General features: G+C 43.1%; 1 protein-coding gene and 1 non-coding gene across 2 annotated transcripts in view; one reads left to right on the forward strand and one right to left on the reverse strand.

Moving 5' to 3' along the window:
* Coprox (oxygen-dependent coproporphyrinogen-III oxidase) overlaps positions 1–14,026 on the forward strand; it is a 97,678-nt gene that overhangs the window by 52,713 nt on the left and 30,939 nt on the right. The gene's annotated exons all lie outside the window — the stretch shown is intronic.
* Positions 11,277–11,395, reverse strand: LOC145408322 (5S ribosomal RNA). Its single transcript, XR_013898912.1, has one exon. It is a non-coding gene; the product is annotated as a 5S ribosomal RNA (ribosomal RNA).

Below are 14,026 nucleotides of genomic sequence, written 5' to 3' on the forward strand. Positions count from 1 at the left end.
ATGGTGCTGTATAGAACTGGAAGATGAATCGACATTAACCATATGCATCAAGGAAGTAGGAAAGAGTGAGTGGAAGTTGCATGAACTGAGAACAGAACAGTAGTGTTGTTGTAAGTATTCTTGTAATTTTTTTTTCTTTTATATGTTACTATGTCTGTGTTCCACCATAAATTGCAGAGAAATTATAGTCAGCCCTTAATATTCACGGTTTTGACTATCAGCGGATGACTACAGAAAAAAATATATATATATCTCATTGGACTCTGCTGACACTGTAACATTATCCCAGACACAGTTCATGGCTGTTTTAGTAATGGCATTATCCAGTGAATGAAATATACTGTAACACTCATCCTTTTGGCCCTTTCATTTATTAATGTCGGTAATTCATCAGGGGAAAAGTTAGGATGGGCTGGGATTACCTGTACAGTATTTCTTTTCTTCCATTTTCTCCCTTGCAATCTTCATGGTGTGAAGGGCTTTGTTGTGTTTACCAGCTGATACAAGGGGAAAGCTCTGTGATTGGTTGGTCATACCAAAGCTTTGTGCGTAAGAGCCTCCATCATTGGCCAATCGAAAATCACCAAGGAGAGATAAAGTGAAAATGTTAAATCTTTTTATTGCTTTATTAGCCATTTTATTTTTATAGCTTTGTTTGTCATTTTTATTGTTTGCAAAAATGTACATAGAGATTAACTTTAGTTACAACGAATATTTATTTTTGTTATTGTCAGCAGTGCCGAATCCTCTTAACTCACCACCATTACCAAGGAGAGGTAAAGTGAAAATGTTAAATCTTTTTATAGCTTTATTAGCCATTTGATTTTTATAGCTTTATTTGCCATTTTTATTGTTTGTAAAAATGTACATAGGGATTATCTTTAGATACAACAAATATATATTTTTGTTACTGTCAGTAGTGCCGAATACTTTCAACCCGCCACCACCTCTGCTTCACCTCCCATTGTGGAATGCAGTGACGTGGAAATTTTATCTGTTTTTATAGCTTTTCTTTGCCCTTATTACAGTACCATTGTTTGTAAAGATATACAGTACATAGGAAATGGGGGTTGTAGTTACAGTACTCACGGAACATTTGTTTTTCGTTATCAGCAGTGTCGATGATGGGGAGGCTGGAGGAGGGAGCTGGGATGAGTTCAGTAGTCAGAAGAGGCCATGCAGGAGTACACTATTCATTATTTTTAACTTTTAGCATTCTTGTTTTAAATAAAGTGGTTGTAAACATGCACATAGGGTTTTTCATTAGTTATACAGTAATCCCTCTAATATCCGGACGCCCACTATCCGGACATCCCCACTAACCAGACATAATCGTCCCGGGATCCAATATTTCCAAAATGGTCCGAAAACCGCAAAACATTAGAAAAAAAAACGATTTTTTCCCGCCCTTAATTTGAACTTGGCGCACGGGGCACGGGACAGCTTTGTTGTGGCGCGTCATTCCTCCGACGTCCGCTAGAGCGCCCCTGCATCCTCCCCACTTTCCGCCTGTCTCTCGTCGTGAGTGAACGCTCGTCGTCATGGATGCCCACGTGCTCGCTTTTGTGGTGGTACCTTACCTGTTGCAGGCACTCCTGCTGCTCTCGTGCCTCTCCTTCGTGTGTGTGATGATGGCCCCGCCGCCTGAGAAGAGGAAGAGTGGTATTGACTCTGGAGAAGAAGCGGGAGATATTGGAGAAAGTAGATGCGGGATGGTCTTCTTCATGCATCCTCCGCAAGTTTAACCTGGCCCGATCTACTTTGTTTGATATTAAGAGATCCCGAGACAAACTCATGCAGTACACGGCTGACTTCTCGTCAAGAAGCAAACGTAACGTGGAGAGGAAGGTGATGTTTACTCCCAAGTTTGCTGAAGTCGACCGCTGCACGTTGATTTGGTATCAACGGCAACGTGCTGCTGGTGTGATGGTACGTGGTACGGAGCTGAAGGCTGCGCTGAGAGGTTCGCCAGGCTTCACGATGCCCAAGACTTCAGGGCATCCGAGGGTTGGCTCTTCGTGTTTAAGCTACGGCATGGCCTTACCAACCGTAAGTCTCATGGCGAAGCTTTGGACGCTAACGAGGATGGAGTTGACGAGTTTCGGCACAAGGTGAAGGGCTTGATCGACAGGGAGGGCCTCACTCTCGGTCAAGTCTACAACGCTGACGAAACTGCTTTATTCTATCGCTCTTTGCCAGCGAACACTCTAGCCGAGGAGACGGAGAAGCGTGTACCTGGCCGCAAGCTCTCCAAGCAACGGATATCTGCTTTGTGTTGTGCCAATGCTAACGGCATGCACCGGCTTAAGCCTGTGATTGTTGCCCGTGCAAAGCAGTCTCGGTGTCTTCGTGGGGTGATGGATGTCCTTCCTGTCGTCTGGTACCATTCTTTGAAGGCATGGTTCACAGCCCACATCTTCAAAGACTGGTTCCACCGCCATTTCGTCAAGGAGGTCATACATTACCAGACAGAGAAACTGGGAATCCCACGCAACCAGGTAAAGGCCCTCCTTCTCCTCGACAGTGCACCTGCCCACCCGTGCGACAAGGACTTGGTGGCTGAGAATGGCTGGATTAGGTGCATGTTTCTGCCACCTAATACTACTGCTCTTATCCAACCAATGAACCAAGGAGTGATCGTGGCAATGAAGCGCCTATACCGCCGGAAGTTCCTGGACGAGGTGATGGTTGTTCTCGAGGACGAGCGCAGGGAGGGACGGGACACGCAAGGCCAGCGGACTTCGGAAAACCTTCGCCGCTTCAACATCAAGTCTGCAATCTACAACTGGGCCAGTGCATGGAAGGAAATCCCTGTCAAGACTCTAGAAAATGGTTGGTCTCATCTGCTTCTCGGAACGGATGTGGAGTACGATTTCCTAAGTTTCGACGTGGATGACTTCCATGCACGTCTACGTACGCATGGCGACGATGTTGATGTGGACAAAGTGCGTGAGTGGTTGGATGACGACGAAGGCGATCCTGGGTATCAGACCCTGTCTGATATCGAGATCGCATCTTCAGTTGCAGGTGTCAGTACCCAGCTTGAAGATTCCAACAAGAACGGCGACGATGATGCGGACTCCTCTCAGCATGACACAACTCCAGCCATCCCCAAGCTGAGCGCACTCAGGGAACACCTAGAGTTCGTTCTGGACTACCTGGAACACCCGGACTGCGACAGGGTGATTGGGCCCTTGGGACTTGTGGAGGAAGTGCTTGCTTTCAGGCAGCGCATCATCAATCGTCAGAATCGTCGTTCCTTGCATCAATCAACGATTGACAGTTTTTTCAGGCCCGTGACCCCCGCTGTGCCCAGCCCTGGCTCCACTCCGTTGCCTCCCCAAGACAGGCCCTCATGCTCCAAGCCACAGCCCAGCACATCAGCCACAGTGGAGTCACCGCTCGACATGAGTTTGCGTCTGTCTTCAGAGTCGTCTGCAGTGGGTACGCCATCACCACGACCCAGCGACGCATCCCTAGGTCACCTCACTGTGCTACTCTCAGACTCTGACAGTGATTAGACGCCTAGAACTTCTCCACTAGAACACATGGGAATTTACAGTGTTGTGCAGTGAAAAAAACAGTGCATTGTGTTAAGGATTTAGAGTTGTGAGTGAAAAGACAAACAAGTTTTGGACTAAATTTAACATAAATTGTGTGGTTTGTTTTTAAATTGGTTTTATGAGTGGAAAGATTTAAAGTGCAGAGTGCAACACTTATTAAATTACAATGGAGCATAAGTAAGACAAGAGTGCGCACTGTGAAGAGAATGGACTTCTGAGTGCGAATGACTAAGTTCCGTGCAAGACTTCATGAACATTGTACTGCAAGTGCTTCAGGAAATCCTTCTTACTGTCAGAGTCTGAGAGGAGGCGGTTATTCGTCGAGATGGCCATGGACTTGCTGTAAGTAGGCAGAATGTTTCATACTGTACTCTACTGTATTTTCCATACTATACTTACCTCAAAGACCTCATTTCACTCTTTTATGTCCCTTATTGGCGTGAATATGCTGTGTCTTAGGTGCTATGCATGTGCAGTAGGGAGGTATTTTTCTGAGTTAGGCTAGGTTAGGGTCCATAACTACCAGTCCAGCAGCCAGGGAGTTGTAAGTACCCAGAATGTTGAATATTGTATGAACCTACCTCAAAAAACTCATTTTATGCTTCCTTTGCACTTACACACGTGCTCCTCTGTTACAGGTAACACTAGACATTGCCTCATCAGACCACAACACTGACAACCATTGCTCCTTACCCCAGTTAAGGTATTTGTTAGCAAAGGCAAGCCTACGAAGTCACTGGTGACGAGTGAGAAGAGGCTTTCTCACAGGCCTGTGTGACTTGTGTAACCAAGTTCATGGACCCTTCGAGACACTGTGCACACAGAAACTTCACCGAACACTTCCGGGTTGCTCTCCTTTATTTTCCTTGCACTCACACGAGGATTAGACTCCACTGCACATTTTAAAACATTAACAAACCTCGGGGAAGTTTTCCTAGGCCTACCAGACCGCGGTCTCTTTGTGGGAACGTCACAACTGCTTTCCACTCGAAAACGCGCACACCACCTACGCACTGTTGATCGAGCCATGCCAACCAATTCACTAATTTCCTTCGTTTGGTGGCCTGCCTCCCTTAGAGCAATGATCTGGGATATGATTTCACTTGATAGTTGACGGGTAGGTGCCATAACAAAGTGGCGACAGCCAAAACACTGCGGGACACTCGGTAAAAATTGGCGCAAAAAGAGAGGGAGACACGGCGGAGTTCCTCTCTCTCAGGCAGCTCGTAGGCAACTGAGGCGGGAACCAACCAGCGTGTAGGAAGGCCTCAGGGTACCGTGACGTCATGCTAGCGCCGCAAACTTGTGGCTCAATTTTTACTACCAAAAACGGGTGATTCTTTTTTGGTCGTAAGTATTGTGCATCCGGCCATAGGCGCTCGATACTTCCGATGAGCACTGTATATATATACTGTATATATAGATATATATATATATATATATATATATATACATATATATATATATATATATATATATATATATATATATATATATATATATATATATATATATATACTGTATATATAGATATATATATATATATATATATATATATATGGAGCCTCTGTGGTACAGTGGTAGAGTGTGCATCTTGCATGCTGGTGGGCGTGGGGTTCGCCTCCCGCCAGAGTTGTAAAAACTTTGGGAAGTGTTCACCGTTCACCGAGCCACTGACCACTTTGATGGACACAAGAGGTGCTGTGGTTGAACCAGTGTTGCATACTAGTATGCTTGCACCCAGTCAGCTTAAGGCAGGTCGGTTACATTTGGTTCACAGACTACACATACATCCAAAGCCACTACAACACTACAATCACACTCACAAGCATTTCTCACCCTACATACAGTCTCTACCAGACAGCCTAAGCCACTGGGTAGAGATACACTGGCTTTATCGTCCCTGCTTTGATAGGGATAGGCCGGTCCTGCAGTGGACGTCAATGGCTACTGCTGCTGATGATGTATATAAGTAATCCCTCTAATATCCGAACGCCCAATATCCGAACATCCCCACTAACTGGACACAGTCGTCCGGGGATCCAATATTCCCAAAATGGGCCAAAAACCGCAAAAAATTCGAAAAAAATCTGACTTTTTTCCCACCCGTAATTTGAAATTGCTGCCTGGCGCCGAACAGCTGTTACACCATGGTCCCTTCACCCCTTCCTTCCTCCCCCCTCCCCCCTCCCCTGTCAGGGTTGCCATTTGGTATTTTTCATTACCAAGTGTGGGCTAATTTGGTAATGAAAAATTCGTTTGGTAATGAATCAGAATAATGCATTACCAAATGGATTTTTCACATGTATGAGGATACACAAGATGGAGATGATGGATTGTTTGCTCTCTCTGATTAATCTGCTACCCTACATATCGTGAAAATAATCAACATGGTGTTAATTATAAGGAGAGTTATTACATGTATTTCCAGTTGTATATATAATTAGTGAAGAATAAATGCTAGCTTTACGAATTTGGTAATGAAAAGTTAAATTTGGTAATGAAAGTTGAGCAGATTGGTAATGTGGCCGTTGCGATCTGGCAACTCTGTTACCCCGCCATCATCAACAGTCACAGCCTAACTCCGATCGAGAGCAGATGCTCATAGCACTGCAAGCCACAGGTGCTTGTTTTTTGTGAATAAACAGTGAATAAACTGCAATACCTCGCCACTAGAACACACAGGAATTTACAGTGTTGTGCAGTGTTAAGAAATTAGAATTTAGAGTGCAAAGGATTAACTGTGGACTGCAAACTGGCGGTTCAAACCAGTCCAGGAGCCAGGGACTTGTAAGTACCCAGAATGTTTCATATTGTATAAACTCACCTCTAAAACCTCATTTTATGGTTCTTTTGCATTTATTTCAGTCTTTTATGTGCCTTATTGGTATGATTTGGGTGTTAAATAGGTGCAATGCATGTCCAGAGGGAGTTGTATAGGTGTTTCTCTGAGTTAGGGTCCATAAATACAAGTCCATAAGCTGGGGCCCAATATCCGGACAGGACCACTATCCGGACCTGCCTATGGCTCTATTACGTCGGATATTGGCGGGATTATTTATATATATATATATATATATATATATAGTCACCTCTCACATAACACGCGATCAGGGAGCACAGAAACAGTCATAGCACAGCCTTTTTTTTTTTTAGCCCACGATATGGTCAAAACGCGATTTTGACAAATATTACGCCGGTGGAGAAATTGCCCATTTCTTTAAAGAACTTACTATGCTGCTAGAATAGTGATAACACAGCCTGAGGCCAAAGATTATGGAATATTTAGTCATTACGTGAGACAACTGGTCAAAACATGGGAAAAAAAAAAAAGACAAAACACGGGCAAATTTAGTCATACCTCACATTTCATCTGCCCGTGAAGTATCCCCTGATTCTCCCTGCCTCTTGGCTGTTTGCCCAGACCAAGCCACAGGTTATGCCAATTTTGCTAGGTACTAAAATGCATGTATGAGATTTGGTACTTATGGTAGTGCTAAGTACATCTGGTACGACTTAGAAAAAATGGCAACCAATTTTCCTGTTACTGATCTGTGATTAGCATAATATAGCTGTTTAACTTTATTTAAGAAGTGGCATCGGTGTCCATACAGGACATGTCTTTACGAAACTTTAATATGTATTAGACCTACACACTACACGTGACGCACTCAGTCACAAGTCTACTATGAGCCCAGAAGAAAGTGCTTTGCTTTACTTAAAAATGAGCAAGCCACAATATTCACAGAAATTTAGAAAGATGTGGCTAAAAGATGAAAAGTACAAAACTGGCTTCTCAAGGTTCCTGGAGATGATGGAAATGGATTTTGTAATATTTGCAAGTGTATTTTGCAGAACTGTGTGATCTTGAGAAACAAACACAAACATGAGAAAGCTCCAGAGCCTTTTAGGAGAGTGCAACACACGGTTTCTCCATTTAAGAAACTTGGTGAAGCAAAAAAAGTGGAGGGAACTCTGGCCATGTTTGACCTATTGATTAATACTGACCTATTTCGTCAATATTGTTTAGGAAAAACTGCTATAACTTGATTACAAAATGTGGGGTGGAAGGGGGAGGAGTAATGTTAGCGACTTTTGATGGAATGGTTAACGACATTTTAACAACTTTTAGGCATGAGCATAGTGACATCTGAAAATGTGAGTTGGCAACCCTGATTCCTGGCCACTCCAGTCAACCCTCTGCCCGCACTCTGCCTCCACACGTGCTGTGTTAACTTTGCTTTTTTTTTTTTTTTTTTTTTTTTTTTTTTTTTTCCCCACCTGACCCAACCTAGCTATGCCATGCAACCGTGACTCAGCAAGACAGTGGATAAGTTTGACCCAGGAGCAGAAGCTTGACGTGATCAAGCAGAGGGAGAGAGGAGAATATAATTGTGCCATTGCCAAAAAGTGTCAAGTCAATGAGTCAAGTATTCGTCTGACCCAGCGCTTGTTATGATGGAAAGGTACCTGGTCATGTACTGCAACCAACGGGAGAGGGAAAAAGTTCCAGTTGACTCCATAAACACACAAAAACTCTTCAATTCAAGTTGAGGAATCCTCCAGTGTTTGTGTGTACTGAAGTCATTTTTAGGTAGGTAAATATCTTGGGAAAAATCCCGGAATATTGCCCCAAAAGGTGAAGTTGGGGCTGGCTAGAATACCAAGAAACCCTTTAACACGTACACATATGGCTGTATAACGTGGAATTCTCATAAAGCGGGACCTGCAAGGAACAATATTCACACATTATGTGAACAGTGACTATATACAGAAAGCTCGCCCATCCGTGGCGCGTTCGGCACAAAACCACATAAGTTTTAACTACTCCTTATTTGGCTCCCTAGACCCCCTAAATGTGGTGTTTTGCTGTTAGCTGCCATTGGTAATCAATATGAAGCACATTAAGTGGTTAGAAGGTTTATTTAAAGTTATAACTTACAAATACAGTACTGCACAGCCAAACTTCAACACACAAATACATAAACACAAGGCAACATTCTGATGCCGATTGGTTTCGGGTCAGTTCGTTGTCAATTCGCCATCACAACAATAACAAGACAATTTGCCGTCATTAATGAAGACTGCTGTGGGTGATGTGAAAATATAATTCAAAGGTGAAATAAGTATATTTATAGAATGACAGGGAATCGTTCAGGGTGGGAATTGTTCTGACGGGGAATCGTCCATGTTTTGACGGGGAATTGTTTGACAGCGAATTGACTTGACGGAGAATTGTCTCGGAACCTGCCAATCATGGGTAATCATATAAATCAGGTCCACTGGTTACAGGGCTTTATTTAATGCTTTAACTTTATTTAAGTGCTTTAACTTACATACCAGAACAGTAAATATTTAACTTACAAATACAGTACCGTGGAAACTCAGTGCAACAAATGTTTAACGAACAAATAAAAAAGGCAATATTCTGACGCCTATCAGGTAAACTGGCTATAAGACTTTATTTCTTGCTTTAACGTTATTTAATAGTACTTTAACTTGTACATAAACTTACCAGAACAGTAATGTAAACATTTAACTTACAAATACAGTACTGTACTATGGAAAAGCAGGACACAATCACCTGATCAAAACAAACTGTGTGTGGTGCTGCGTTGATGTTCGAGGATTTGACCTTTGAAAGGCCGCCTCCCTTGCGTAAATTTATAGTTTTCGTAATGGTTCTTTAATCTTAGGTTGTCTTATATGTATCCCAGCACTAACCGCGTATAATTGCGAGCGCGTTCGGCGAGAACGTATTCGGGGCGAGCTTACAGTATATATATATAGTATATATATATATATATATATATACAGGTAAGCCCTTAATTCACGCGAACTTTTTTCACGCGATTTCGGTTATCCACGAATTTTTCTTACAATAATTAAAACAAAATTATAGTATTCAAATAAATAATTTTAATATACAAGAGAAATAAATAAAATATAAAAATGCCTACCTGCTGCCCTTGTGCATACATATATGTATATGTGTGTGTGTGTGTGTGTGTGTGTGTGTGTGTGTGTGTGTGGGAGGTCGGTCTACCAGTGCACCACACAGTGAGTTTGAATCTGACGATCGGACCATGCGTGACTTGTGAATCGTTATTTGTGGCTTATTTTTCTGCCTTCCAGTGATTGCTTGACTTGTCTGCCAACATGGGGCCTAAGCATAGTGCTAGTGATGCATGTGGTAACACACCAAAACGGACTGTAACGTGATGTTGCTGACAGAAAGTTGTGTTGGACAAACTTAAGGGAGGAATGTAGGCAATAGTTCTCCATCAGGACGATTCCCCGTCATTTATTTACATACCAGTTTATTTAGCAAGTACAGTACACTAGTTTTTTAGTTATATAAGTTATAAAATCCCCCTGAAAATTAGTTATTAAAGTATTAATTAATCAATAATAAATATATTTATAGAATGACAGGGAATCGTCCATGATTTGATGGTGAATTGACTTCATGGTGAATTGTCTTGGAACCGTGTATTTGGGGTGAGTCACCTGTTCCAACAATAAAGAAGGAGGAACGTAGCATACGGGAGGCAGTGAGGGCCAGTGTACCAGAATGTGCTAAAGTGTCTCCACCTGTGCCTGTGAACTGGCTTGGAACCGTATGTTTGGGGTGAGTGAGTCACCTGTTTGGACAATAAAGAAGGCAGAATGTAGCATATGGGAGGCAGTGAGGGCTTGTGCACCAGACTGCAGAAGTGTCTCCACCTACGCCTGTGCTTGTCAGGTTTAAGTGTTAAATTTCTTAACATTTTTGTTGTTTTTCATACTTTATGCTAGTTTATAAGGTGTATGTAGTGCATAAACAGTATTATTCAGATGTAATATAATTAGTAGACATGCGTAATTATGTGCACACAAGGGCAGAACATATATGTGAATTTACCACATACGCGAAGGGTCTGGGAACGTAACCCTCGTGTGAATTAAGGGCTTACCTGTATATATATATATATATATATATATATATATATATATATATATATATATATATATATATATATAGGTAATCCCTTAATTCACGTGAACTTTTTTCACGCGATTTCGGTTATCCACGAATTTTTCGTACAATAATTAAAACAAAATTATAGTATTCAAATAAATAATTTTAATATACGAGAAATAAATAAAATATAAACATGCCTACCTGCTGCCTGTGTGCATACAAATGTGTGTGTGTGTGTGTGTGTGTGTGTGTGTGTGTGTGTGTGTGTGGAAGGTTGGTCTACCACGCACCACATAGTCAGTTTGAATCCGACAGTCGAACCGTGCATGACTCGCGAGTTGTTATTTGTGGCTTATTTTTCTGCCTTCCAGTGATTGCTTGCCTTGTTTGCCAACATGGGGCCTAAGCGTAGTGCTAGTGATGCATGTGGTAACACACCAAAATGGACTCGTAAAGTGATGTCGCTGACAGAGAAAGTTAACGTGTTGGGCAAATTTAGGGAAGGAATGTCGGTGACAATTCGCCGTCAGGACGATTCCCCGTCATTTATTTACATACCAGTTTATTTAGCAAGTAGAGTACACTAGTTTTTTACTTATATGAGTTATAAAATCTCCCTGAAAATTGGTTAATCATCATCATCATTGCCAGACGCCATATATCCCAAACGGGGTGGCCAACGGCTTAGAGTTAATTGTTTTACAGGGAGGGGCACTAATCCTCCACCAACCCCACTTGACATGTAGGGATGCCAACAGCATCTGGTGTTCCCAGGCGGTCACCCATCCAAGTACTAACCAGACCCAACGTTGCTTAACTTCGCTGATCGGACGGGAAGCGGTGTACTCAACGTGGTATGGCCGTTGGCTAATTGGTTATTAAAGTATTAATTAATCAATAATAAGTATGTTTATAGAATGACGGGGAATCGTCCAGGGTCTGAATTGTCCTGATGGGAAATTGTCCATGTTTTGACGGTGAATTGACTTGACTGTGAATTGTCTCTGAATCGTATGTTTGGGGTGAATGAGTCAACCTTTCATACAATAAAGAAGGCAGAACATAGCACACGGGAGGCAGTGAGGGCTAGTGCATCACACTGTGCTAAAGTGTCTCCACCTACGCCTGTGAATTGTCTTGGAACCGTATGTTTGGAGTGAATGAGTCAACTGTTCATACAATAAAGAAGGCAGAGAATGTAGCACACGGGAGGTAGTGAGGGCTACTGCACCAGACTGATAGTGTCTCCACCTGCGCCTGTGCTTCTCAGCATTCAGTGGTAAATTCCTTACATTTTTGTTTTCATATTTTATGCTAGTTTATTAGGTGTATGTAGTGCATAAACAGTATTATTCAGATGTAATACACTTAATACACGTGCGTAATTAATTGCACACATGGACCGAATGTATACGCGAATTTACCACATACGCGAAGGGTCTGGGAATGTAACCCACGCGAAGGGTCTGGGAACGTAACCCTCACGTGAATTAAGGGATTATCTGCATATACTGTATATATATATATGTATCTCTCTCTCTCTCTCTCTATACAAGTATATATATATATATATATATATATATATATATGTGTGTAAAGTAATCCCTCCAATATCCGACGTATTAGAGCCATAGGCAGGTCCGGATATTGGGCCACAGCTTATGGACTTGTACTTATGGACCCTAACTCAGAGAAACACCTATACAACTCCCTCTGGACATGCATAGCACCTATTTAAGACCCAAATCACACCAATAAGGCACATAAAAGACTGAAATAAATGCAAAAAAAGCATAAAATGACGTTTTTGAGGTAGGTTCATACAATCTTCAACATTCTGGGTACTTACAAGTCCCTGGCTCCTGGACTGGTAGTTATGGACCCTAACCTATCCTAACTCAGAAAAACACCTTCCTACTGCACATGCATAGCACCTAAGACATAGCATATTCACACCAATAAGGGACATAAAAGAGTGAAATGAGGTGTTTGAGGTAAGTATAGTATGGAAGATACAGTAGAGTACAGTATGAAACATTCTGCCTACTAACAGCAAGTCTATGGCCATCTCGATGAATAACCGCCTCCTCTCGGACTCTGACAGTGAGAAGGATTTCCTGAAGCACTTGCAGTACACTGTTCATGAAGTCTTGCACTGAACTTAGTCATTCGCACTCAGAAGTCTGTTCTCTTCACAGCGCGCACTCTTGTCTAACTAATGCACCATTGTAACTTAATAAGTGTTGCACTCTGCACTTTAACTTTTTCCACTCTTATAACCATTTTCTAAAGCAAAAACACACAAGTCTATTTACGTTAAATTTAGTTCATAAATTGTCTTTTCACTCACAACTGTAAATTCTTAACACAATGCACTGTTTTTTCACTGCACAACACTGTAAATTCCCATGTGGTCTAGTGGAGAAGTTCTTGGCGTCTATTCACTGTCAGAGTCCGAGAGTATCACTAGCAGGTGACCTAGGGGTGCGTCACTGGGTCGTGGTGATGGCGTACCCACTGCAGACGACTCTGAAGACAGACGCAAACTCACGTCGAGCAGTGACTCCACCGTGGCTGATGTGCTAGGCTGTGGCTCGGAGCATGAGGGCCTGTCTTGGGGAGGCAACAGAGTGGAGCCAGGGCTGGGCACAGTGGTGGTCACGGGCCTGAAAAAACTGTCAATCGTTGATTGACGCAAGGACCGACGATTCTGACGATTGATGATGTGCTGCCTGAAAGCACGCACTTCTTCCACAAGTCCCAACGGCCCCATCTCCGTGTCGCAGTCCGGGTGTTCCAGGTAGTCGAGAACGAACTCTAGGTGTTCGCTGAGTGCGCTCAGCTTGGGGATGGCTGGAGTTGTGTCATGCTGAGAGGAGTCCGCATCATCGTCGCCGTCCTCATCGGAATCTTCAAGCTGGGTACTGACACCTGCAACTGAAGATGCGATCTCGATATCAGACAGGGTCTGATACCCAGGATCGCCCTCATTGTCATCCAACCACTCACGCACATCGTCCACATCAACATCGTCTCCATGCATACGTAGACGTGCATGGAAGTCATCCACGTCAAAACCTAGGAAATCGTACTCCACATCCGTTCCGAGAAGCAGACGAGACCAACCATTTTCTAGAGTCTTGACAGGGACTTCCTTCCATGCACTGGCCCAGTTGTAGATTGCAGACTTGATGTTGTAGCGACAAAGGTTTTCCAAAGTCCGCTGGCCTCACGTGTCCCGTCCCTCCCTACGCTTGTCCTCGTCCTCGAGAACAACAATCACCTCGTCCCGGAACTTCCGTCGGTATAGGCGCTTCGTTGCCACAATTACCCCTTGGTCCATTGGTTGGATGAGAGCAGTCGTATTAGGTGGCAGAAACATGCACCTAATCCAGCCATTCTCAGCCACCAAGTCCTTGTCGCACGGGTGGGCAGGTGCATTGTCGAGGAGAAGGAGGGCCTTTATCTGGTTGCGTGGGATTCCCAGTGTCTCCGTCTG

The sequence above is a fragment of the Coenobita brevimanus genome, chromosome 76 (assembly GCF_032717465.1).
Source record: "Coenobita brevimanus isolate Jiangsu-jjx chromosome 76, ASM3271746v2, whole genome shotgun sequence".
NCBI lineage: Eukaryota > Metazoa > Arthropoda > Malacostraca > Decapoda > Coenobitidae > Coenobita > Coenobita brevimanus.